The 26306-nt window shown below is 45.5% G+C and overlaps 1 protein-coding gene and 1 long non-coding RNA gene across 3 annotated transcripts in view; both read left to right on the top strand.

Annotated features, from left to right (window-relative positions):
* LOC106594850 (SH2/SH3 adapter protein Nck1) overlaps positions 1-26306 on the top strand; it is a 138866-nt gene that overhangs the window by 13419 nt on the left and 99141 nt on the right. The window lies entirely within an intron of this gene.
* On the top strand, positions 9839-14595 carry LOC145862338 (uncharacterized). Its single transcript, XR_014381722.1, has 3 exons — positions 9839-10959; positions 11613-12114; positions 12213-14595. It is a non-coding gene; the product is annotated as an uncharacterized LOC145862338 (long non-coding RNA).

Here is a 26306-nt window from a genome sequence, read left to right as displayed (position 1 = left end):
CCCACACAGCTGATATAACCTAGAGGGTTTAGGGAGAAGGGTTCACCCACACAGCTGATATAACCTAGAGGGTTTAGGGAGAAGGGAAGGGGTTCACCCACACAGCTGATATAACCTAGAGGGTTTAGGGAGAAGGGTTCAGCCCACACAGCTGATATAACCTAGAGGGTTTAGGGAGAAGGGTTCACCCACACAGCTGATATAACCTAGAGGGTTTAGGGAGAAGGGTTCAGCCACACAGCTGATATAACCTAGAGGGTTTAGGGAGAAGGGTTCAGCCACACAGCTGATATAACCTAGAGGGTTTAGGGAGAAGGGGCTCTGCAGGCCAGTCAAGTTCTTCCACACCGATCTCAACAAACCATTTCTGTATGGACCTTGCTTTGTGCACGGGGGCAATGTCATGCTGAAACAGGAAAGGTCCTTCCCCAAACTGTTGCTACAAATTTGGAGGCACAGAATCATCTAGAATGTCATTGTATGCTGTAGCTTTAAGATTTCCCTTCACTGGAACTAAGGGTCCAAACCTGAACCATGAAAAACAGTCCCAGACCATTATTCCTCCTCCACCAAACTTTACAGTTGGCACTATGCATTGGGGCAGGTAGCGTTCTCCTCGCATCTGCCAAACCCAGATTCGTCTGTCGGACTGTCTGATGGTGAAGCGTGATTCATCACCAGAGAACGTTTCCGTTTCCACTGCTCGAGAGTCCAATGGCGGCGAGCTTTACACCACTCATGGCTTTGCGTATGGTGATCTTAGGCTTGTGTCCGGCTGCTCGGCCATGGAAACCCATTTCATGAAGCTCCCGACGAACAGTTCTTGTGCTGACGTTGCTTCCAAGGACAGTTTGGAACTTGGTAGAGAGCGTTTCGTCCGAGGACAGGCCTGAAGGGGCAGGCCTGAAGGGGCAGGCATGTAGAGGCAGGCCTGAAGGGGCAGGCATGTAGAGGCAGGCCTGAAGGGACGACAGGCCTGAAGGGACGACAGGCCTGAAGGGACGACAGGCCTGAAGGGGCAGGCCTGAAGGGACGACAGGCCTGAAGGGACGACAGGCCTGAAGGGGCAGGCATGTAGAGGCAGTTATCTCATTGCAGCCAGTTTCCTATGTTCATTATTTTCATGGTGGGATGGCAACTCCATGTCTGTAGTCTCCAGTCTGGCATCTGCTCAATATTAACTCTTGATTTCCCTTTCTGTCCTCTCTGGAAAATGTGTGTGTGAGGGGGAAGTGTGTGTGTGTGTGTGTGTGTGTGAGGGGGAAGTGTGTGTGTGTGTGTGTGTGTGTGTGTGTGTGTGAGGGGGAAGTGTGTGTGTGTGTGTGTGAGGGGGAAGTGTGTGTGTGTGTGTGAGGGGGAAGTGTGTGTGTGTGAGAGGGGGAAGTGTGTGTGTGTGTGTGTGTGAGAGGGGGAAGGGTGTGTGTGTGAGAGGGGGAAGGGTGTGTGTGTGTGTGAGAGGGGGAAGTGGGTGGGTGTGTGTGTGAGAGGGGGAAGTGGGTGTGTGTGTGTGTGAGAGGGGGAAGTGTGTGTGTGTGTGTGTGTGAGAGGGGGAAGGGGGTGTGTGTGTGAGAGGGGGAAGGGGGTGTGTGTGTGTGTGTGTGAGGGGGAAGGGTGTGTGTGTGTGTGAGGGGGAAGGGGGTGTGTGTGTGTGTGTGAGGGGGAAGGGGGTGTGTGTGTGTGTGAGGGGGAAGGGGGTGTGTGTGTGTGTGTGAGGGGGAAGGGGGTGTGTGAGGGGGAAGGGGGTGTGTGTGTGTGTGTGTGTGTGTGTGAGGGGGAAGGGGGTGTGTGTGTGTGTGTGAGGGGGAAGTGTGTGTGTGTGTGTGTGTGTGTGTGTGTGAGAGGGGGTGTGTGTGTGAGGCATGGCAGGGGGCCTGTTGCAGCTGGTGACTAGTATAGTTTCTGTAATTATTGTCACACTGACAGGCCCCTCCACAGCCTCTCATTAAGTCTACAGGGAGGGGAAGAGGCAGACATTTTGTCTGCAGCACTGTAACCCACTGGACTGGAGTCAAGAGGGAAGAGGGAGGAGCTATAGTCCGCTAGGGAAAAGGGGGGGTTGAGGCCAGCTAGGCTATTTATAAAGGGCCATTTCCTTTCAGGCTAGAAGTCAGCCCAGTCCATTGGAGATTTACTGGATTTGCAACAACTGGCCACTGGGAGCCTCCAGCCCTGTGGAGAAGAAGCCGATTCCTCAAATTCAATTTTCTATGTTTTTTTTTTTTTTTTTTTAAATTCGTTTTCTGTTTTTCCCAATTTTTTTTTTCTTCAGGTTTTCGCTTTTAAAGTCACACGTTTTGTTTTTTAAATAGAACATTTAAATTGAACCTGTTTCTAGCTCCAACAGTGGAGTCTTATCTAACAAGTAATGGCCAACAATACACACAAATCTAAAGTAAAGGAATTAAGAATATATCTAGTACAGTGGGAAGAATACGTTTTGTGAACCCTTTAGAATTTCCTGGATTACTGCATAAATATTGATATAATAATAATAATAATAATAATAAATTGGTCACACACAGTCTGCTTAAACTAATAAAACACAAACATTTATATGTTTTTATGTCTTTATTGAAACACACCGTGTAAACATTCACAGTGCAGGGTGGAAAAAGTATATGAAGCCTTGGTTTTAATAACTGGTTGATCCTTGTTTGGCAGCAATAACCTCAACCAAACGTTTTCTGTAGTTGCGGATCAGACCTGCACAACGGTCAGGAGGAATTTTGGACCGTTCCTCTTTACATAACTTTCAGTTCCACAATATTCTTGGGATGTCTGGTGTTGAACCGCTCTCTCGAGGTCATGCCACTGCATCTCAATCGAGTTGAGGTCAGGACTCTGACTGGGCCACTCCAGAAGACGTATTTTCTTCTGTTGAAGCCATTCTGTTGTTGATTTACTTCTGTGTTTTGGGTCGTTGTCCTGTTGCATCACCCAACTTCTGCTGAGCTTCAATTGGCGGACAGATAGCCTTACATTCTCCTGGAAAATGTCTTGATCAACTTGGGAATTCATTTTTCCGTCAATGATGGCAAGCTGTCCAGGCCCTGAGGCAGCAAAGCAACCCCAAACCATGATGCCCCCTCCACCATAGTTTACAGTTGGGATGAGGTTTTGATGTTGGTGTGCTGTGCCTTTTTTTCTCCACATAGTGTTGTGTTTTCCTTCCTAACAACTCAACTGTAGTTTCATCTGCCCACAGAATATTTTGCCAGAAGCGCTGTGGAACATCCAGGTGCTCTTTTGCAAACTTCAGACGTGCAGACTTTGGATAGCAGTGGCTTCTTCCATGGTGTCCTCCCAAGTACACCATTCTTGTTTAATGTTTTAACGTGTCGTAGACTCATCAACAGAGATGTTAGCATCTTCCAGAGATTTCTGTAAGTCTTTAGCGACACTCTAGGATTCTTCTTAACCTCTCTAGGGGAGGTGGGATGAAATCGTATTCAACACTATTCAACAGCCAGTGACAAATCAGAGTGCCAAATTTAAAACCACAAAATATCATAATTCAAAGTTCTCAAACACAGGACTATTTTTACACCATTTTATAGATACACTTCTCCTGAATCGAACCACGTTGTCCGATTTCCAAAAGGCTTTACGGCGAAAGCAAAACATTAGATTATGTTAGGAGAGTACATAGACACAAAAAAACCACACAGCCATTTCCAAGCAACTAGCATGCATCACAAATACCCAAAACACAGCTAAATGCAGCACTAACCTTTGACGATCTTCATCAGATGACACTCCTAGGACATTGTTATACAATACATGCATGTTTTGTTCAATCAAGTTCATATTTATATCAAAAACCAGCTTTTTACATTAGCATGTGATGTTCAGAACTAGCATACCCACCGAAAACTTCCGGTGAATTTACTAAATTACTCACGATAAACGTTGACAAAATACATAACAATTATTTTAAGAATTATAGATACAGAACTCCTTTATGCAATCGCTATGTCCGATTTTAAAATAGCTTTTCGGCGAAAGCACATTTTGCAATATTCTGAGTACATAGCTCGGCCATCATGCTAGCTAATTTGTTTATATACGGTTTTACCCACTTCATATATACAGTTGAAGTCGGAAGTTTATACATCCACTCAGGTTGGAGTCATTAAAACTCGTTTTTCAACCACTCCACACATTTCTTGTTAACAAACTATAGTGTTGGCAAGTCGGTTAGGACATCTACTTTGTGCAAGACACAAGTCATTTTTCCAACAATTGTTTACAGGCAGATTATTTCACTTATAATTCACTGCATCACAATTCCAGTGGGTCAGAAGTTTACATACACTAAGTTGACTGTGCCTTTAAACAGCTTGGAAAATTCCAGATAATGATGTCATGGCTTTAGAAGCTTCTGATAGGCTAATTGACATAATTTGAGGCAATTGGAGGTGTACCTGTGGATGTATTTCAAGGCCTACATTCAAACTCAGTGCCTCTTTGCTTGACATCATGGGAAAATCAAAAGAAATTAGCCAAGACCCCGGAAAAAAATGGTATACCTCCACAAGTCTGGTTCATCCTTGGGAGCAATTTCTAAATGCCTAAAGGTACCACATTCATCTGTTCAAAAAGTACGCAAATATAAACACCATGGGACCATGCAGCCGTCATACCGCTCAGGAAGGAGACGCATTCTGTCTCATAGAGATGAACGTACTTTGGTGCGAAAAGTGCAAATCAATCCCAGAACAGCAAAGGACCTTGTGAAGATGCTGGAGGAAACCGGTTCAAAAGTATCTATATCCACAGTAAAACGAGTCTTATATCGACATGACCTGAAAGGCCACTCAGCAAGGAAGAAGCCACTGCTCCAAAACCGCCATAAAAATCCAGACTACGGTTTGCAACTGCACATGGGGACAATGATTGTACTTTTTGGAGAAATGTCCTCTGGTCTGATGAAACAAAAATAAAACTGTTTGGCCATAATGACCATCCATTATTTGCAAGCCGAAGAACACCATCCCAACCGTGAAGCACGGGGGTGACAGCATCATGTTGTGGGGGTGCTTTGCTGCAGGAGGGACTGGTGCACTTCACAAAATAGATGGCATCATGAGGATTCCCTGCCCGCCTTTCCACTCCCCTGCCCTCCTCTCCACTCCCCTCCTCTCCTCTCCACTCCCCTGCCCTCCTCTCCACTCCCCTGCCCTCCTCTCCTCTCCACTCCCCTGCCCTCCTCTCCACTCCCCTGCCCTCCTCTCCTCTCCACTCCCCTGCCCTCCTCTCCACTCCCCTGCCCTCCTCTCCTCTCCACTCCCCTGCCCTCCTCTCCTCTCCACTCCCCTGCCCTCCTCTCCACTCCCCTGCCCTCCTCTCCTCTCCACTCCCCTGCCCTCCTCTCCTCTCCACTCCCCTGCCCTCCTCTCCTCTCCACTCCCCTGCCCTCCTCTCCTCTCCACTCCCCTGCCCTCCTCTCCACTCCCCTGCCCTCCTCTCCTCTCCACTCCCCTGCCCTCCTCTCCACTCCCCTGCCCTCCTCTCCACTCCCCTGCCCTCCTCTCCACTCCCCTGCCCTCCTCTCCTCTCCACTCCCCTGCCCTCCTCTCCACTCCCCTGCCCTCCTCTCCTCTCCACTCCCCTGCCCTCCTCTCCACTCCCCTGCCCTCCTCTCCTCTCCACTCCCCTGCCCTCCTCTCCACTCCCCTGCCCTCCTCTCCTCTCCACTCCCCTGCCCTCCTCTCCACTCCCCTGCCCTCCTCTCCACTCCCCTGCCCTCCTCTCCTCTCCACTTCCCAGCTCTCCCCTTCTCTCCACTTCCCTGCCCTCCTCTCCTCTCCACTTCCCAGCTCTCCCCTTCTCTCCCCTGCCCTCCTCTCCACTCCCCTCCTCTCCACTCCCCTGCCCTCCTCTCCACTCCCCTGCCCTCCTCTCCTCTCCACTCCCCTGCCCTCCTCTCCACTCCCCTGCCCTCCTCTCCACTCCCCTCCTCTCCACTCCCCTGCCCTCCTCTCCACTCCCCTGCCCTCCTCTCCTCTCCACTCCCCAGTCATCCTCTCCACTTCCCAGCTCTCCCCTTCTCTCCACTTCCCAGCTCTCCCCTTCTCTCCACTTCCCAGCTCTCCCCTCCTCTCCTCTCCACTTCCCAGCTCTCCCCTTCTCTCCACTTCCCAGCTCTCCCATACTCTCCACTTCCCAGCTCTCCCAATGTCTCCCCTGCCCTCCTCTCCTCTCCACTCCCCTGCCCTCCTCTCCACTCCCCTGCCCTCCTCTCCTCTCCACTTCCCAGTCCTCCTTTCCCTTTTCTCTCCAGAACCATCCGGCAGATGTTGACATTGCAGTGACGTGGCCTTATTTACTTCATGTGTCTCTCACTCACAAGCCCTGCCTCCATCCCCACACCGCACTGCACCGCTCTGCCTAGAGGGTTGCCAGGAGCAAGCTAACGAGCTAAGCTAGCTAGCATTAGGAACTGAAACAGTTTTTTTTTTAAACAGTCCCTACAAAGTGGCTAATCCTATAATCTAATGGGCTACGTTTTGAAGATCATATGTCCCAAATCAGATATTTTAGTTTTATTCCATTGTTTCATCTGTAGTTTCATGCTCTCTAAACTCCTTGTGCTAGTCTGTCTGAAAGCCTGGCTTTAGTTAGCTAGTGGGCTCCAGTTTCCACATCCATTGACCTCACCAAAAACGCTAACTGTGCACTTCTCTCTCTGGTAATCAGTGCTTAAAAAAAAAACTCTGGTCAAAATGACAACCTTGGTCTGTTAGGTAGTTCATATTTTAGGATTAAATTGAGCAATGGTGGGGAAAAAATAAATAAATAAAAAAGCTCACTACAATCTTGTCACTTCTCTAATGTGCTTGCCAGTCTCAATATTGTATAAACTGAGCTCTGTTTCACTTCCTCATGTCTAGTTCATCTCTCTGGTTGACTGGTTTTACTATGGCTGCATGTTGGACACGTCTGAACAGTCATTGATAACATATGACTATAAATCGACAAGCTTTACGCTACACCTGCAATAACGTCTGCTAAATATGTTGATGTGACCAATTAAAATTGGATTTTGATTTCAAATCAGACAGACGTTATTAGATCAGCTGTTACCGACTACAGACGGGTCCCAAGACGCTGGTGGGAGTCGTAGAGCCAAACGTAGAGCCAAACGGAGAACGTTTTTTCCCCGAGTTTTGTTTATTATGCAAGTTAGATTTCGGTGGGGGAGCGGACATGGGCTCTAGGGGGTTGTAAGAGGCGGTAAATAAAATGATATACTCACAGAAAAGCTGTGTAATTACAACAACAGTAGTTGCTTTGAAAACTATAATTTTCCCTCAATAGAATTTTGAGAAGCAGTCATATGCCCTCCTTCCTGCTGCTCGCTCACACAGCAGCCGACAGACAGCGACAGGCAGATACTTTCATAGCAGGAATCAACATAATGTATAGACGATTTACTGTTGACCAAATAATGGTTTTAATCTACAGGTCTGTATTAAAATCGCTTAAAATTACTGACATATGCAAAATGCTTCGGTAAGAGGAAGGCAATGTCGGTGTGTCAATCATTTTCAGTTTATCGTCCCAGCTGTACTTCATGGTTTGGTGAAGGACAGTGTTTCCAAGGTGGTGAGACTTGTGAACAGGCTGCACCATGGGATATATGGTTCTACATAACGAGAGTAGGCCTCAAATGTTTCACTGTTACTCAGTCAGGTAAGTTAAAACATATTTTCTCACCAGCAACACAGGAAGAGAAAGGGGTGAACATAGAAAATAGGCCTACAGTTTGAGTGTGCACGTGTATTGTACGTGAGCGCCTGAGCACACTTTAACCTGATTTCTTACAGGAAGGAAGGAGCATTCCCAACAGCAGAACAGGTGTGGTTCTGTGTGAGAGAGAAAAAAATGTCAGTTTCCTTCTCTCTTTCATCCTTCTTACAGTCATTCCCCTTGTTGTATGTAGCCCTGCTAACCTTAGCTAACCTAGCCCAGCTAACCTAGCCCAGCTAACCTTAGCTAACCTAGCCCAGCTAACCTTAGCTAACCTAGCCCAGCTAACCTAGCCCAGCAAACCTAGCCCAGCAAACCTAGCCCAGCAAACCTAGCCCAGCAAACCTAGCCCAGCAAACCTAGCCCAGCAAACCTAGCCCAGCAAACCTAGCCCAGCTAACCTAGCCCAGCAAACCTAGCCCAGCAAACCTAGCCCAGCTAACCTAGCCCAGCTAACCTAGCCAACTATCCTAGCCCAGCTATCCTAGCCCAGCTAACCTAGTCTAGTCTACATCTGTATGGCATGGCATCATCTGCTTCCAAAGATGCTCCTGGGTAAATCCATTTGAATTCAATCACCTTTTGACAGCATCCCTTTTGATTCAAACTTTCTGTAGATGTTTTGCCCATAGAAGAAGTGGTCAAAGTGACTTTTTGGACCTTAAAGAGAGAAAGTTTACCCGTTTTGCATTAGACATGTCTGGTGATGTCTTCATCACTGGAAAAGATAAACGGTAGCGTTTGATTATCATTTAGAAGCTGACAGACAGTGTTAACCTCTATGGGCTAGGTGGGACGCTTGCGTAACAGCCACTGCCAGCCTGTGGCGCGATTTTCAAAACCTTAAAAATCCTATTACTTCAATTTCTCAAACATATGACTATTTTACAGCCATTTAAAGACAAGACTCTCGTTAATCTAACCACATAGTCCGATTTCAAAAAGGCTTTACAACGAAAGCAAAACATTAGATTATGTCAGCAGAGTACCAAGCCAGAAATAATCAGACACCCATTTTTCAAGCCAGCATATAATGTCACCAAAACCCAGAAGACAGCTAAATGCAGCACTCACCTTTGATGATCTTCATCAGATGACAACCCTAGGACATTATGTTATACAATACATGCATGTTTTGTTCAATCAAGTTCATATTTATATCAAAAACCAGCTTTTTACATTAGCATGTGACGTTCAGAACTAGCATACTTCCGGGGAATTCGCTAACATTTTACTAAATTACTCACGATAAACGTTCACAAAAAGCATAACAATTATTTTAAGAATTAGAGATACAGACCTCCTCTATGCACTCGATATGTCCGATTTTAAAATAGCTTTTTGGTGAAAGCACATTTTGCAATATTCTAAGTACATAGCCCAGGCATCACGGGCTCGCTATTTAGACACCCGGCAAGTTTAGCACTCACCATAATCATATTTACTATTATAAAAGTTTGATTACCTTTTGTTGTCTTCGTCAGAATGCACACCCAGGACTGCTACTTCAATAACAAATGTTGGTTTGGTCCAAAATAATCCATCGTTATATCCGAATAGCGCCGTTTTGTTCGTGCGTTCCAGACACTATCCGAAATAGTAAAGAAGTGTCGCGTGCATGGCGCAATTCGTGACAATAAAATTCTAAATATTCCATTACCGTACTTCGAAGCATGTCAACCGCTGTTTAAAATCAATTTTTACGACATTTTTCTCGTAGAAAAGCGATAATATTCCGACAGGGAATCTCCTTTTCGGCAAACAGAGGAAAAGATCCCAAAGGCGGGGGCGGTCGGGGTCACGCGCATAAGCCCAGTGTCCCTTGATCGGCCACTTGAGAAAGGCGATAATGTGTTTCAGCCTGGGGCTGGAATGACGACATTCTGTTTTTTCCCGGGCTCTGAGCGCCTATGGACGACGTGGGAAGTGTCACGTTAGAGCAGAGATCCTTAGTAAATGATAGAGATGGAAAAGAAGTTCAAGAAATGGTCAGACAGGCCACTTCCTGTAAAGGAATCTCTCAGGTTTTGACCTGCCATTTGAGTTCTGTTATACTCACAGACACCATTCAAACAGTTTTAGAAAATTTAGGGTGTTTTCTATCCATATGTAATAAGTATATGCATATTCTAGTTACTGGGTAGGAGTGGTAACCAGATTAAATCGGGTATGTTTTTTATCCAGCCGTGTCAATACTGCCCCCTAGCCCTAACAGGTTAAACTATATTTTATGAACATTTTTAAACCCTTTTAATCGTCAAATATCTAAACGCAAAAACTCAAATTTTCGTTTTATATTGGCATATGTTGAAGCTTAGACCCAATTTCCCATCATGAGGTTTTAGTGTTGTTCCCACCATCTGTTGAGACAAATGTTCTTGAATTCAGGGTTGGTGTCATTTCAATCATAGGTTCATTCTATGAATTCTGTTTCTATCCTTTCAGACCACTGCAAGTTAGCTGGTACACGTTGACATTTTAAATTGAATTGACATGTTTACTTCTAATTACAATGATGACCTCCACCCTACCGTAAAATAAAACTTAAATGGTCATGTGACCCGATTTCAGGAAACTAGGCGTATGTTGCAAGTCACGAAGTCACAGCAGAGCCGTTTGAATGTAAAAAATATGAATTTTTTTTATCAAAATGTATTTTTTGGAAGAAATGGGTTCTCGAACATGTGATCTTTCATGTGCCTTAATATCGAACTTGTATGTCGTCTGTAAATAGAATAAATTGGTTAAATTACGAGCCTAGTTGGTTTAGCCACAGAGAAAGACAGCAACCTTCCCGCTAGGCAGGATTGGTTGAGATAATGAGTGGGCTGGACATGCTGAGAGAGGAGTTTGGATTGGTTTGCGGTGTTGCATCTTATGTCTAAAATGAGCTGCTCATAATGCCTAGATAATCCTTTCTACTGCATTAAAAAAATTATATACATTAGTCATGGAGAACTGCAAACATGTTGCTACTGCTCTCAATAACATTGCTGCCCTGAATTTATCAGGCGCTATCGACAAAAGTCAGTGGGAAAAAGTTGGACTACTTTCTGGATGAGGAATGCTGACTCTCTCTCACTCTGGAAAAGAACACATTTTGAAATCAGTGGAACACAACAAGCTGGGCAAACTAAACAGAAACAACACAGGATGTCTGATGAAAGGACTTGCAGTCTCTCATGAAGCTTTCATCCATGTATACAGGTAAGAATCTAGCTACGGATTCAGACATTATACGTTTCTGTTGTTTTCAGAAAGTTGTTTTCAGTGCAAGCTAAGGCTAGCTGTTAGCTAGCCAGCTGGAGTTCGATGACTGGTTTGCTAACTAACATTAAACCTAATGTTATTTGGTTAACTTTAGCTAGCTATGAGAATTGGTTTGTTTTGCTAGTAACGTTACTCTATGGACTGGGATTATAGTTTATTTTTAGTTAGCTAAATTTAACGTGACATGTCTAAACAAAATATCCCAAGTTGAAGCTTGCTGTTAGCTAGCTAACGTTAACTGAGGTTAGGTGGCTGGCTTGCTAGCTAGCATTGACTTATGTGTATGAGGTTTGTGTAACGTTAGGGATGTTTTCTCAGAATTCCATTTCGCATTGCTAGTTATAGCCTAATGTTAGCTAGCTAACTAGCTAACAATGAACCTATTGGTTAACTTTAGCTAGCTATGACAATCGGTTTGTATTGCTAGTTAAAGCTTGCTGTTAGCTAGCCAGCTAACGTTAGAGGGCAGGCTAGCTACAGTAGCTAATATTACCTGTATGAACTGTGTGTAGTGATGTTATCTCAGAATGGCATTTCGCATCTATTGTATAATAATGCTAAAATATTTGTATCTGGAATTTGTCTTTCAGCATCAATCAGTAGAACACGCCTGACTCTAATACAGTCATGAAAAAGACAGCTGGCCCTAGCAAGCAAAGGCAGCAGCGCAGTCATCTTCATGCACCATTTCTTCACCAACTACGGAGTTGTGGAAACACGTGTGGACCTGAATTGTGATAACTGCAGTGGACAAAACGAGAACAAGTTTGTACTCTGGTATTGTGCCTGGTGGACCATGCCACAAGCTGCACTACAGTCTGGACCTTCACTTCCTGATCACAGGCCACACCAAGTGTTTCCCCCCCCGACTGGTGCTTCGGACCTCATCGAGCAGCTCTTCAGAAAGACCAGAGTGAACACTTTGTCTGAGATTGCTGGTGTTGTGAAGGACAGCACTGTGACAGGGGTCCACATCCCACAGCTGGTTGGACTGGAGGACGGTACGGTGCTGGTGGAAAGCTATGGCTGGTAACAACACCTGACTCCGTACTTCAGGCCGCTGCCACAGATCAAGCAGTACCAGCACTTCAGGTAAAAAAAATAATTTTCATTGTATGATGTTATTCCTCTAAACTGGGGAGGTGAACTGATGGTTGTAATGTCTTCTGATTTTGTTTTCTGTTTTACAGCGTCGATGCTCTGGAGTCCTGGTGTTGTTGTCTCCAAGGAGCGTTGGGACTCAGTCGGGACCAGGTTTCAGCTGCTGCACAACGCTGACACCCTTCCTCCTATAGATGGTCTGCCTGTACAGGCACCACCAGGACTGGACACAGCTAGACACCCTTCCTCCTATAGATGGTCTGCCTGTACAGGCACCACCTGGACTGGACACCCTTCCTCCTATAGATGGTCTGCCTGTACAGGCACCACCTGGACTGGACACAGCTAGACACCCTTCCTCCTATAGATGGTCTGCCTGTACAGGCACCACCTGGACTGGACACCCTTCCTCCTATAGATGGTCTGCCTGTACAGGCACCACCTGGACTGGACACAGCTAGACACCCTTCCTCCTATAGATGGTCTGCCTGTACAGGCACCACCTGGACTGGACACAGCTAGACACCCTTCCTCCTATAGATGGTCTGCCTGTACAGGCACCACCTGGACTGGACACAACTAGACAAGCTATCTTTTTTTGTGAAGATCAGAGAGTTTTGTGACGAAGAGGCTATGGACATCTCCCTTGATTTTGGTGAAGGGCGTGTGGACAGAAACAGGCTCTCCGAATATAGATTCCCTTGTTCATGCGTGTTTCGGGCGGACAAGTCATCAGCACTATCTGTAGTAGCTGTATTCACATAACTCTCTCCTAACACACACGCTATACATTGCTCCTACTATATATTATCCTGCTGCTCAGCCACTTTACTCCTTATTATAGGCATATAACTACCTCGTCTATCCATTTTTTACATTTTACATTTTAGTCATTTAGCAGACGCTCTTATCCAGAGCGACTTTCAGTAGTGAATGCATACAATTTAATTATTTTTTTATTTTTCTGTGCTGGCCCCCCGTGGGAATCGAACCCACAACCCTAGCGTTGCAAACACCATGCTCTACCAACTGAGCTACAGGGAAGGCTATCCATGATGTCGTTATTGATATTGTTCTTCTACATACTGTATAATATTTTACATTGACACTATCTATTTCTGATATTGCTACTATGCAAAGTAACCATTTGGCTGTAGCGTTCACGCCTTCAGTTGAGATCCATCCACTTAGCATGACTTAGCAAAATATTGATATATAAAATGAATATTGATATGTGTGGTCGTGACATATCACAACAATATCATGTGACCTGTATCAAGTGTCCACCACTTAAATATATGGTGCATGTATCTGTTTATGTCCTGTACATGTGCACCTCACTCAGGATCCAACTCTGGTTGCTTGGCCTTAACTTATGGAATACTATGTGATAAGTGTGTGTGTAACAGTATATAAGGTATGCTAATGTACTGTGTGTGAAGGCATTTGGGCAGTGGTCAAAAGTACTTCAGTAAAAATACTTAAAAGTACTACTCAAGTAGTTTTTGGAGGGTATCAGTATTTTACTATTTATATATTTGGCAACTTTTACTTCACTACTTTTGTATAGAAAATAATGTCGTTTTTACTCCGTACATTTTCCTTGACACCCCAAAAGTACATTTTGACAGGAAAATGGTCCAATTCAAACACTGATCAACAGAACATCCCTGGTCATCCCTACTGCCTCTGATCTGGAGGACTCACTAAACAGAGAACATCCCTGGTCATCCCTACTGCCTCTGATCTGGAGGACTCACTAAACAGAGAACATCCCTGGTCATCCCTACTGCCTCTGATCTGGAGGACTCACTAAACAGAGAACATCCCTGGTCATCCCTACTGCCTCTGATCTGGAGGACTCACTAAACAGAGAACATCCCTGGTCATCCCTACTGCCTCTGATCTGGAGGACTCACTAAACAGAGAACATCCCTGGTCATCCCTACTGCCTCTGATCTGGAGGACTCACTAAACAGAGAACATCCCTGGTCATCCCTACTGCCTCTGATCTGGAGGACTCACTAAACAGAGAACATCCCTGGTCGTCCCTACTGCCTCTGATCTGGAGGACTCACTAAACAGAGAACATCCCTGGTCGTCCCTACTGCCTCTGATCTGGAGGACTCACTAAACAGAGAACATCCCTGGTCGTCCCTACTGCCTCTGATCTGGAGGACTCACTAAACAGAGAACATCCCTGGTCATCCCTACTGCCTCTGATCTGGAGGACTCACTAAACAGAGAACATCCCTGGTCATCCCTACTGCCTCTGATCTGGAGGACTCACTAAACAGAGAACATCCCTGGTCATCCCTACTGCCTCTGATCTGGAGGACTCACTAAACAGAGAACATCCCTGGTCATCCCTACTGCCTCTGATCTGGAGGACTCACTAAACAGAGAACATCCCTGGTCATCCCTACTGCCTCTGATCTGGAGGACTCACTAAACAGAGAACATCCCTGGTCATCCCTACTGCCTCTGATCTGGAGGACTCACTAAACAGAGAACGTCCCTGGTCATCCCTACTGCCTCTGATCTGGAGGACTCACTAAACAGAGAACATCTCTGGTCATCTCTACTGCCTCTGATCTGAAGGACTCACTAAACAGAGAACATCCCTGGTCGTCCCTACTGCCTCTGATCTGGAGGACTCACTAAACAGAGAACATCCCTGGTCATCCCTACTGCCTCTGATCTGGAGGACTCACTAAACAGAGAACGTCCCTGGTCATCCCTACTGCCTCTGATCTGGAGGACTCACTAAACAGAGAACATCCCTGGTCGTCCCTACTGCCTCTGATCTGGAGGACTCACTAAACAGAGAACATCCCTGGTCATCCCTACTGCCTCTGATCTGGAGGACTCACTAAACCGAGAACATCCCTGGTCATCCCTACTGCCTCTGATCTGGAGGACTCACTAAACAGAGAACATCCCTGATCATCCCTACTGCCTCTGATCTGGAGGACTCACTAAACAGAGAACATCCCTGGTCATCCCTACTGCCTCTGATCTGGAGGACTCACTAAACAGAGAACATCCCTGGTCGTCCCTACTGCCTCTGATCTGGAGGACTCACTAAACAGAGAACATCCCTGGTCATCCCTACTGCCTCTGATCTGGAGGACTCACTAAACAGAGAACATCCCTGGTCGTCCCTACTGCCTCTGATCTGGAGGACTCACTAAACAGAGAACATCCCTGGTCATCCCTACTGCCTCTGATCTGGAGGACTCACTAAACACAAATTCTTAATTTGTAAATTATGTCTGAGTGTTGGAGTGTTCCCCTGGCTCTCCGTCAATAAAAACAATAAAATTATGCCCATCTGGTTTTTCTTAATATAAGGAATTTATTTCCACCACTGGATGTGGCTGTGGGTTACAGCATTTCTCTTACATGAACCATCAATTTAGACCAGTGTTTCTGGATAAACGTCATCTAATATTTATAACATATTTTTATCTGGACACTTTCTGTTTAACTGGAATTGTTCCTTATTGTAGGCTACTACTACTACTTTTAGTCTTCATCTTTACTACACTACTCACTGTTTAGCACATGACCTTACATGTGAATCCTTAGAGATGGGTGGTGCCGGCTTAAGAGCGTGTGAACAATCCTGAATGGGTGGGGCTAAGAAGAGCTCTCCAGTAGGTACCAAAACATTCAAAGGCCCTTTTCTCAAAAGTGAGTTTACAAGTTTATCAACTTTCAAAGTAGAAATACCTTCCCATTGATCCTCAAAAACGCAGTGTATGATATACCATTTAGTAGCTCTGAGTCTCTACTTTTATTCAATGTAAAAAAATAAATGTTCTACTTTTGCTCCTTAAGTCCGAATCGAGGTGGTGAGTCATGTATTCTATTCTATACCATGGCATTGTTGAATACTTGTTTCTGATTGGCTTGAAGGGCATTCTAGAGCGTGCATTATTTCCCTATAACGCACGGTATACGTGCGTTATATTGACCGTTAACTAACAAACACATTTAGCATCTCCGATCTTCCACACAGACAAGCCACTGATGCAGACCTTTTTGGTACATCTACATTTTGGAAAAAGTCTAATTAAATCCATGTAATGTGGCCTACACTTTCACAATACATCCATTATTTATTTTAGACCGGTCTAAAGAGACATGATATGAAGAAAATGTAGTCTATTTCAGAAGAACAGAATAGCATAACTCTGAGTTGTACTCTGATACAAACGCTGGGCTATATGTCTTGATTTTTAATACATTCTAAGGCTGCATGATGCGACCAATGATGATTTTGAACAAAGTCACATGAAAGGCATGAGCTCTGCTTTGTATTTTGCGCAGGCTGAACACAGTTCATCAGTCTCTCTCATTCACAATGAGACAAGCACTTGATAATGCCTCGGATTTCCCGGCAGCATCCCCTTTGGGTGGCCGTAATGCCCCTTAAAAAAAATCCATGTCCTTTGCGGCCATTGAACCCTTGGGCTGAATATAATCATTATAATTCCCTTTCTCCCGGCTGCGTGCTCCAAAGCACCACTCACTCGCATGGCTCTCTTAGATATCTCAATTCTTATTCAATAAGCTCGGGTCCTTCTCACAGACTACAAGTGAAGACGGACACATCGGGGACGCACCGCGACAAGGGGACACATCGGGGACGCACCGCGACAAGGGGACACATCGGGGACGCACCGCGACAAGGGGACACATCGGGGACGCACCGCGACAAGGGGACACATCGGGGACGCACCGCGACAAGGGGACACATCGGGGACGCACCGCGACAAGGGGACACATCGGGGACGCACCGCGACAAGGGGACACATCGGGGACGCACCGCGACATTCAGAGATGCATATTGGAGATGTTTGAAAAACTGTCAACAACTACTTCTCGTCAGCCGACCAGATGAGTAGTAGATCTAACCAACAGCAGAAGCACTTGCCAACGTCAATCTACTATCCCCCATAGTACAAAAGTTGACTTATTCTATTGGTCAAATTGTCCTTCTGTTCTAGAAATTAATATTCGCCAAACATAGTCTGGGACAGTTTTGGGATGCGATAGATCCCAAATTAATATATCCACTAGCATCAAAAAAAACTTGTAAGCAACAGATCAGAGCGTGTAGCTGAAAATGTTGATCAACTATTAGGCTGTTTCTTCACATAAGCGCAGCAATGCAAATTTTTTAATAGGCAAGTCAGTTAAGAACAAATTCTTATTTTCAATGACGGCCTAGGTAACAGTGGGTTAACTGCCTTGTTCAGGGGCAGAACGACAGATTTGTACCTTGTCAGCTCGGGGATTTGATCTTGTAACCTTTCGGTTACTAGTCCAACGCTCTAACCACTAGGCTACGCTGCCGCTATAAGCACAAATGTTTCCAAAATCCACTCAGAGGGAAAACACTGTTCTCGAGAGTGATGGCACATGCAATTATGCATGTAATGCTTTATCATATCAGGTGCAATTTTTATGGTGAAAATGATCTTCCCCAAACGTGAAACTCAGGCGCAGTTAGGCTGGTTGTAAAGCGGATTAATGTGCTTCATTTTAAGAAGTTATTTGGCCACTTTAGTTGTGATACAAACCTTATCAAAACATATAGGCCTATGGGCCAGCTTACATGAGGTGAAAAGGCATGCTCTGTTTCTTGCCTTACTGCACAAGCTGGGCATCATTCACAAGTGATATGCTACTATTGCCACCCATCAGACTATTCTTGATTTAAATCTTGTCTTTACATGTACTAAATGAGATATGTGTGAAATTTGTTTTGATTTAAAATGGACCATTATCATGTACCTGTCTCAAACAGTGGGCAGGGTAAAACATACATGTCATCTATGCACTTCAATAGCGAATGGAGGACGCTTTTCCCTGTGGTTTATTTTCATGCCAGCCAGGTAGGCTATACTCCTGTTGTAAAGATAAACAATGTGCTTAATATTAGGAAAGTTGCAAAATAAATATAGTAGGCCTAGCCTATAGAAAGCTGATGGGATCCTCCTCTTTTTAATAGAGGCCATCACTCTGTTTTCTCCCACAATTGCATAGCCTAAAGAAATGTTGCACAACATGAGCTCATGGGCTCTCATGAAGTGTTTGATTAGATTTTCGATCACATTTGCATTGATGTCAGAGTGATTAGAGGGACAATAGAGTGCTGAGTATCAGGCAGTTAGCTAGTTTGGTATGCTACTAATGACCAGCAGCAGCATCAGAGGTGGAGAAACCTAATTATAGTGACTAAACGGTCATGTGGAATTTGACAGCGGTAAGGACTCTTGACCGCCGGTGTGGCGGTAATACGGTCACCGTAATGGCTCTAGGTTCTTGAGTTATTCAGCAATTAACATTCCATCTTACTTTAGGGGTCATGTATAAAATAAAAAAAACGTAAAAAATATTATTTGCGATTCCGTCTTGCTCCGGTATATTGGGGTGATGTTGCCGTAAATGTCAACATATTTGAGGTGTTGGCAGCTGAGCAGTGGCTGTTATTGTTTTAACGTTTTATCCACAACTCTCTGTCCATCGCCGTTGTAATCTACTGGGAAGCCAAAATGTTCCCAAACTTGAGATCTAAACGATGACGGAGGGTCCTCCTGGTTTATCCACCCCACCACTCTCCATCGTACAGAACTAGTTCCCAGCTGTGCCTCACAAAAGTACAGTTTGAAATGCGCCAAATTAGATTTGAATTTTGATTACGATGTGCTTTCATTGTTTTAACGGAAAAGGCTTTTTGTCACATTTGCGACCAAGCTTTAACTTCCTGACTGATGTCTTTAGATGTTGCTTCAATATATCCACATCATTTTCCATCCTCATGATGCCATCTATTTTGTGAAGTGCACCAGTCCCTCCTGCAGCAAAGCACCCCCACAACATGATGCTGCCACCCCCGTGCTTCACGGTTGGGATGGTGTTCTTCGGCTTGCAAGCATCCCCCTTTTTCCTCTAAACATTACAATGGTCATTATGGCCAAACAGTTATATTTTTGTTTCATCAGACCAGAGGACATTTCTCCAAAAAGTACGATCTTTGTCCCCATGTGCAGTTGTAAACTGTAGTCTGGATTTTTTATGGCGGTTTTGTAGCAGTGGCTTCTTCCTTGCTGAGTGGCCTTTCAGGTTATGTCGATAAAGGACTTGTTTTACTGTGGATATAGATACTTTTGAACCTGTTTCCTCCAGCATCTTCACAAGGTCCTTTGCTGTTGTTCTGGGATTGATTTGCACTTTTCGCACCAAAGTACGTTCATCTCTAGGAGACAGAACGCGTCTCCTTCCTGAGCGGTATGACGGCTGCGTGGTCCCATGGTGTTTATACTTGCGTACTATTGTTTGTACAGATGAATGTGGTACCTTCAGGCTTTTGGAAATTGCTCCCAAGGATGAAGCAGACTTGTGGAGGTCCACAATTGTTTTTCTGAGGTCTTGGCTGATTTATTTTTATTTTCCCATGATGTCAAGCAAAGAGGCACTGAGTTTGAAGGTAGGCCTTGAAATACATCCACAGGTACACCTCCAATTGACTCAAATGATGTCAATTAGCCTATCAGAAGCTTCTAAAGCCATGACATTTTCTGGAATTTTCCAAGCTGTTCGAAGGCACAGTCAACTTAGTGTATGTAAACTTCTGACCCACTGGAATTGTGATACAGTGAATTATAAGTGAAATAATCTGTCTGTAAACAATTGTTGGAAAAATGACTTGTGTCATGCACAAAGTAGATGTCTTAACCGACTTGCCAAAACTATAGGTTGTTAACAAGAAATTTGTAGAGTGGTTGAAAAACGAGTTTTAATGACTCCAACCTAAGTGTTTGTAAACTTCTGACTTCAACTGTATGTATGACATTATTAGCTGGATTGCCTGTCTTGTTAGCATATTTCGCTAGCAGCTTCCTATGGAAATTTGCTAGTACCCTGTGGCTGTTTTATTTTGCGTTTCAGCGTCAGCTTGGCTACTAACACAACCGGTATCTTGTAAATCCCGTGATGTGAGGAGGACTGTATGATGATATGAAAGTCTGGATACAGCCCATCCCTAATCACTATTCACCCTGTTCTAATTCATATATTAGGAGTAGTCCTGGCCGTCCCATTCAGATATCAGGAGTAGTCCTGGCCGTCCCATTCAGATATTAGGAGTAGTCCTGGCCGTCCCATTCAGATATTAGGAGTAGTCCTGGCCCTCCCATTCAGATATTAGGAGTAGTCCTGGCCCTCCCATTCAGATATCAGGAGTAGTCCTGGCCCTCCCATTCAGATATTAGGAGTAGTCCTGGCCGTCCCATTCAGATATCAGGAGTAGTCCTGGCCGTCCCATTCAGATATTAGGAGTAGTCCTGGCCGTCCCATTCAGATATTAGGAGTAGTCCTGGCCGTCCCATTCAGATATTAGGAGTAGTCCTGGCCGTCCCATTCAGATATCAGGAGTAGTCCTGGCCGTCCCATTCAGATATTAGGAGTAGTCCTGGCTTCCCATTCAGATATCAGGAGTAGTCCTGGCCCTCCCATTCAGATATCAGGAGTAGTCCTGGCCGTCCCATTCAGATATCAGGAGTAGTCCTGGCCGTCCCATTCAGATATCAGGAGTAGTCCTGGCCGTCCCATTCAGATATTAGGAGTAGTCCTGGCCCTCCCATTCAGATATCAGGAGTAGTCCTGGCCGTCCCATTCAGATATTAGGAGTAGTCCTGGCCGTCCCATTCAGATATCAGGAGTAGTCCTGGCCGTCCCATTCAGATATCAGGAGTAGTCCTGGCCGTCCCATTCAGATATTAGGAGTAGTCCTGGCCCTCCCATTCAGATATCAGGAGTAGTCCTGGCCTCCCATTCAGATATTAGGAGTAGTCCTGGCTTCCCATTCAGATATCAGGAGTAGTCCTGGCCGTCCCATTCAGATATTAGGAGTAGTCCTGGCCGTCCCATTCAGATATCAGGAGTAGTCCTGGCCGTCCCATTCAGATATTAGGAGTAGTCCTGGCCTCCCATTCAGATATCAGGAGTAGTCCTGGCCTCCCGTTCTAGACAATGGAACAGCCTTTTTTTCTTTCTTATTCTGACACTGAGATGGAATTTCTTCGCTTGGATCAAATTCCGTGGCCTCCGGGCTTAAAGCCTTGTTAAGGACGATAAATCAGATTTAACCTGTCTGGCACGTTGAGGAGAAGACAAAGTCATCTTGACTGTGTCTGAACTCTGAAGTTGAACTCCTGACTCTCTGTCAAAGGGGTGTTGTGTCATTCTCCGACCCCCCCCCCCCCCCCCCCCCCCCGCCGTTCTCTCCCAAGTCCCCACTTCCTGTCTCACAGCTGGCCCGGGCGCCAAGTTTCCCATGACCCATTGCCGCTCCGTTGCTGTTTTTGTAAAAATATATACATATTTAGTCACATGTACACCGTCGCTGATGTAGCTGCAGTGTACAGTGAAATACTTCAGCTCCAACAGTGCAGGTGTGAATGAAACAATAAATACATCAAATATATAGACAAATGGTCAATATAAATGTCCATTGGAGTGGCGGCAGAGGAGATGTCTGTTGGGGCTGAAACATCCAAAAGGGGAGCAACCGTGCTATAGGACGGGCGGGGGGGACAGTGGTGTCTATTCAATAGCCTGATGGTCTGGGGGTAGAAACAGCTGACTAGTGGTGTCTATTCAGCAGCCTGATGGTCTGGGGGATAGAAACAGCTGACTAGTGGTGTCTATTCAGCAGCCTGATGGTCTGGGGGATAGAAACAGCTGACTAGTGGTGTCTATTCAGCAGCCTGATGGTAGAAACAGCTGACTAGTGGTGTCTATTCAGCAGTCTGATGGTCTGGGGGATAGAAACAGCTGACTAGTGGTGTCTATTCAGCAGCCTGATGGTCTGATGGTAGAAACAGCTGACTAGTGGTGTCTATTCAGCAGCCTGATGGTAGAAACAGCTGACTAGTGGTGTCTATTCAGCAGCCTGATGGTCTGATGGTAGAAACAGCTGACTAGTGGTGTCTATTCAGCAGCCTGATGGTAGAAACAGCTGACTAGTGGTGTCTATTCAGCAGCCTGATGGTCTTGGGGATAGAAACAGCTGACTAGTGGTGTCTATTCAGCAGCCTGATGGTCTGATGGTAGAAACAGCTGACTAGTGGTGTCTATTCAGCAGCCTGATGGTAGAAACAGCTGACTAGTGGTGTCTATTCAGCAGCCTGATGGTCTGATGGTAGAAACAGCTGACTAGTGGTGTCTATTCAGCAGCCTGATGGTAGAAACAGCTGACTAGTGGTGTCTATTCAGCAGCCTGATGGTCTGATGGTAGAAACAGCTGACTAGTGGTGTCTATTCAGCAGCCTGATGGTCTGGGGGTAGAAACAGCTGACTAGTGGTGTCTATTCAGCAGCCTGATGGTCTGGGGGTAGAAACAGCTGACTAGTGGTGTCTATTCAGCAGCCTGATGGTCTGGGGGTAGAAACAGCTGACTAGTGGTGTCTATTCAGCAGCCTGATGGTAGAAACAGCTGACTAGTGGTGTCTATTCAGCAGCCTGATGGTCTGATGGTAGAAACAGCTGACTAGTGGTGTCTATTCAGCAGCCTGATGGTAGAAACAGCTGACTAGTGGTGTCTATTCAGCAGCCTGATGGTCTGATGGTAGAAACAGCTGACTAGTGGTGTCTGATGGTCTGGGGGTAGAAACAGCTGACTAGTGGTGTCTATTCAGCAGCCTGATGGTCTGATGGTAGAAACAGCTGACTAGTGGTGTCTATTCAGCAGCCTGATGGTCTGATGGTAGAAACAGCTGACTAGTGGTGTCTATTCAGCAGCCTGATGGTAGAAACAGCTGACTAGTGGTGTCTATTCAGCAGCCTGATGATAGAAACAGCTGACTAGTGGTGTCTATTCAGCAGCCTGATGGTCTGGGGGTAGAAACAGCTGACTAGTGGTGTCTATTCAGCAGCCTGATGGTCTGGGGGATAGAAACAGCTGACTAGTGGTGTCTATTCAGCAGCCTGATGGTAGAAACAGCTGACTAGTGGTGTCTATTCAGCAGCCTGATGGTCTGGGGGATAGAAACAGCTGACTAGTGGTGTCTATTCAGCAGCCTGATGGTAGAAACAGCTGACTAGTGGTGTCTATTCAGCAGCCTGATGGTCTGATGGTAGAAACAGCTGACTAGTGGTGTCTATTCAGCAGCCTGATGGTAGAAACAGCTGACTAGTGGTGTCTATTCAGCAGCCTGATGGTCTGGGGGATAGAAACAGCTGACTAGTGGTGTCTATTCAGCAGCCTGATGGTCTGATGGTAGAAACAGCTGACTAGTGGTGTCTATTCAGCAGCCTGATGGTAGAAACAGCTGACTAGTGGTGTCTATTCAGCAGCCTGATGGTCTGATGGTAGAAACAGCTGACTAGTGGTGTCTATTCAGCAGCCTGATGGTAGAAACAGCTGACTAGTGGTGTCTATTCAGCAGCCTGATGGTCTGATGGTAGAAACAGCTGACTAGTGGTGTCTATTCAGCAGCCTGATGGTCTGATGGTAGAAACAGCTGACTAGTGGTGTCTATTCAGCAGCCTGATGGTAGAAACAGCTGACTAGTGGTGTCTATTCAGCAGCCTGATGGTCTGATGATAGAAACAGCTGACTAGTGGTGTCTATTCAGCAGCCTGATGGTCTGATGGTAGAAACAGCTGACTAGTGGTGTCTATTCAGCAGCCTGATGGTAGAAACAGCTGACTAGTGGTGTCTATTCAGCAGCCTGATGGTCTGGGGGTAGAAACAGCTGACTAGTGGTGTCTATTCAGCAGCCTGATGGTCTGGGGGTAGAAACAGCTGACTAGTGGTGTCTATTCAGCAGTCTGATGGTCTGGGGGATAGAAACAGCTGACTAGTGGTGTCTATTCAGCAGCCTGATGATAGAAACAGCTGACTAGTGGTGTCTATTCAGCAGTCTGATGGTCTGGGGGTAGAAACAGCTGACTAGTGGTGTCTATTCAGCAGCCTGATGGTCGAAACAGCTGACTAGTGGTGTCTATTCAGCAGCCTGATGGTCTGGGGATAGAAACAGCTAACTAGTGGTGTCTATTCAGCAGCCTGATGGTCGAAACAGCTGACTAGTGGTGTCTATTCAGCAGCCTGATGGTCTGATGGTAGAAACAGCTGACTAGTGGTGTCTATTCAGCAGCCTGATGGTCTGATGGTAGAAACAGCTGACTAGTGGTGTCTATTCAGCAGCCTGATGGTCTGGGGGTAGAAACAGCTGACTAGTGGTGTCTATTCAGCAGCCTGATGGTCTGGGGGTAGAAACAGCTGACTAGTGGTGTCTATTCAGCAGCCTGATGGTAGAAACAGCTGACTAGTGGTGTCTATTCAGCAGCCTGATGGTCTGATGGTAGAAACAGCTGACTAGTGGTGTCTATTCAGCAGCCTGATGGTCTGATGGTAGAAACAGCTGACTAGTGGTGTCTATTCAGCAGCCTGGTGGTGGAAACAGCTGACTAGTGGTGTCTATTCAGCAGCCTGATGGTCTGGGGATAGAAACAGCTGACTAGTGGTGTCTATTCAGCAGCCTGATGGTCTGGGGATAGAAACAGCTGACTAGTGGTGTCTATTCAGCAGCCTGATGGTAGAAACAGCTGACTAGTGGTGTCTATTCAGCAGCCTGATGGTCTGGGGATAGAAACAGCTGACTAGTGGTGTCTATTCAGCAGCCTGATGGTCTGAGGGTAGAAACAGCTGACTAGTGGTGTCTATTCAGCAGCCTGGTGGTTGAAACAGCTGACTAGTGGTGTCTATTCAGCAGCCTGATGATAGAAACAGCTGACTAGTGGTGTCTATTCAGCAGCCTGATGGTAGAAACAGCTGACTAGTGGTGTCTATTCAGCAGCCTGATGGTAGAAACAGCTGACTAGTGGTGTCTATTCAGCAGCCTGATGGTCTGATGGTAGAAACAGCTGACTAGTGGTGTCTATTCAGCAGCCTGATGGTCTGGGGGATAGAAACAGCTGACTAGTGGTGTCTATTCAGCAGCCTGATGGTAGAAACAGCTGACTAGTGGTGTCTATTCAGCAGCCTGATGGTCTGATGGTAGAAACAGCTGACTAGTGGTGTCTATTCAGCAGCTATTGACCAGTCTGTTAGTTTTAACCATGATGCTCCTGTAATCAAATCAAATGTTATTGGCCGCATACATGTTTATCAGATGTTATTGCGGGGATATGGAAATGCTTGTGTTCCTAGCTCCAACAGTACCTTAATATCTGACAATATAAAACAATACATCTATTTGTCAAATAATGGAATTAAGAAATGCATGCATATTAGGACTAGCTATGTCGGAGTCCGGAGTATAAATTTACATTCAGTACCAGGCAAAAGTTTAGACACACCTACTCATTCAAGGGTTTTTCTTAATTTTTTCCTATTTTCTACATTGTAGAATAATAGTGAAGACATCAAAACTATGAAATAACACATCATGTAGTTACCAAAAAAAGTGTTAAACATATCAAAATATATTTTATATTTGAAATTCTTCAAAGTAGCCACCCTTTGCCTTGATGACAGCTTTGCACACTCTTGGCATTCTCTCATTCAGCTTCACCTGGAATTATTTTCCAACAGGTCTTGAAGGAGTTCCCACATATGCTGAGCACTTGTTGGCTGCTTTTCCTTCTCTCTCCGGTCCAACTCATCCCAAACCATCTCAATTGGGTTGAGGTCCGGTGATTGTGGAGGCCAGGTCATCTGATGCAGCACTCCATCACTCTCCTTCTTGGTCAAATATCCCTTACACAGCCTGGAGGTGTGTTGGGTCATTGTCCTGTTGAAAAACAAATGATTTCATTAAGAATGGTTGTGCATTGACTGCTTGTCAGAATGCATGTTTCCTTCCCTATGGTTCTGGCAACCTGAACGTGCCTGGAGAGGAATATTTCTCTCTCATAGAATGTACAGCAACCAGCCGACCAGGTAAATAGATAAACCAGACAGCCCCATTAGAATGTACAGCAACCAGGTAAATAGGTAAACCAGACAGCCCCATTAGAATGTACAACAACCAGGTAAATAGGTAAACCAGACAGCCCCATTAGAATGTACAGCAACCAGGTAAATAGGTAAACCAGACAGCCCCATTAGAATGTACAGCAACCAGGTAAATAGGTAAACCAGACAGCCCCATTAGAATGTACAA

Source organism: Salmo salar, chromosome 19 (assembly GCF_965601325.2).
Source record: "Salmo salar chromosome 19, fSalSal1, whole genome shotgun sequence".
Lineage (NCBI taxonomy): Eukaryota > Metazoa > Chordata > Actinopteri > Salmoniformes > Salmonidae > Salmo > Salmo salar.
Note: the sequence above shows the minus strand (reverse complement) of the source record. Positions and strands in the feature narration are given on the sequence as shown.